The sequence below is a fragment of the Abramis brama genome (assembly GCF_963993115.1).
Source record: "Abramis brama genome assembly, chromosome: 8".
In the NCBI taxonomy this organism is placed as follows: Eukaryota; Metazoa; Chordata; class Actinopteri; order Cypriniformes; family Leuciscidae; genus Abramis; species Abramis brama.
Window position 1 is genome coordinate 23419793 of NC_139970.1, and position 1813 is coordinate 23421605.

Here is a 1813-nt window from a genome sequence, read left to right on the forward strand (position 1 = left end):
AGTTATTATTGGTATATTGTTAACGTTTATTTATTTTGAGTTTAAGTTGCTTACGTGGGAAGAGCAGAGGTTTGGCGCTGTCTGGGACGCTGCGTTCTGGTGGAGGTCCATTCCAATAAAGGACTGGCTGGCGTCATTTGCCGCCATTTTATATATTGACCTGATATATACAAGGATAGCTTTCCCCAGGTGGAAAGAGGTAATGAAGGAGAAAGACTTTGAAAGGGACGCTGAAGTTGCCTGCTTTCTTCTCGACAGGTAAGTCAATGTTACGGTCTAAATTACAAGCTTTTTTTCATTGCTTGGTTGTGTAATTCATTATATAAGCAGCATAACAGTAGAACATGTATAGTTAAACTCAATGAAGTGCTATTGGAAGACATGTTGTCATAGCTTCTTGGTACATAACGGCTACCGTAGTTGCAACACGCATTTGAAAGAGCGAGGCGCTAGAGAGCACTATTCGTTTGAATGCAAAATACAATTTCACCGCTAGACGGGAGAAATTCCTACACAGTGTACCTTTAATACTTTACGAAAGCTGAGATAAGCACCAACTAAAACTTGTTGTTTCAATTTGACCTCAGAATAACTTTGTTTGCCTTAAAATGCCATTGGCCGCCGTAACTCGCTATCAGTAAAGGGTGCAGAGGAGACAGTCACTGACCTCTCTCTGCAGGCTGTGTCCTCCAGATCTGTCTCCTGCGCTGCACAGCGGCTCCTGGTTATTCAGCTCTGCAGTCGGCTCCTGCTCTTTATCACCCTCCAGGATCAGCAATCGCTCACTGACCACTCTCACATTAATGCATCCCGTCTGAAGAGCTGTCCACGGTCCTCCCAAAGCGAAGAAAATACAATAGGAAAAGTCCAACACAGTAGCTGTTGCGAAGAGGGAAGAGGAATGTTTTATAAGTGACAGTCTCTCTGTGATAAGGCCAATGCTGGGCAAATTCAGCAAAGCACATTCATACATGTGAATCTGGAATTGAAAAGTAAATCTTGAAAGCTAGTGGATGACAGTGTTTAAAATGTATATTTGCAGTTCTGGATGCTGATTGGACAATATGGCATTACAGCAATGCCACACACAATGTACTGCAGTGGTTAACAGCTATGACAAAAACCACCTGTTTAACATATTGAGTTCTGTTTTGTTTTATTTTGTTTTATTATAAATTTAATTTGTTTTTATTTTTTTACATATATCATATACATCTATACACTACTGCTCAAAAGTTTAGGTTTGGTAAGATTTTTTTAATGTTTAAAAAAAAAAAGTCTCTTGTGCTCACCAAGGCTGCTGTCACATATTAGTTTAGGGTTTGATTTATGTTCATGTTTCACAACTTTTATTTTCAAGTTTATCACAGTCATTTTTCGTCATGTGATTTCTTGCCCTCATAGGCGCCACGCCAGAGCCTCGTCACGTCACGCCCGCCACGCCAGACTGATCAGAGTTCCTTGCCCTCCTGTGATCATGCCATTCTCCTGAGGCGGCAGCTTCCGCTTGTGAAACCTCTGCCTGTCACAGACAAGGAGGCCATATCTGAAACCTCTGCCTGGCCTGGCCTGCCATTGCTCCACAGTCTAGGTCCAGTTTCTCTTTATGGGCCAGGCTTATATATACATATACATATACACACACACATACACACACACACACAGAGACACACACACAGACACACACACACACAGACACACACACACACACACACACACACACACACACACACACACACAGACACAGACACAGAGACACAGACACATATATATATATATATATATATATATATATATATATATATACACACAC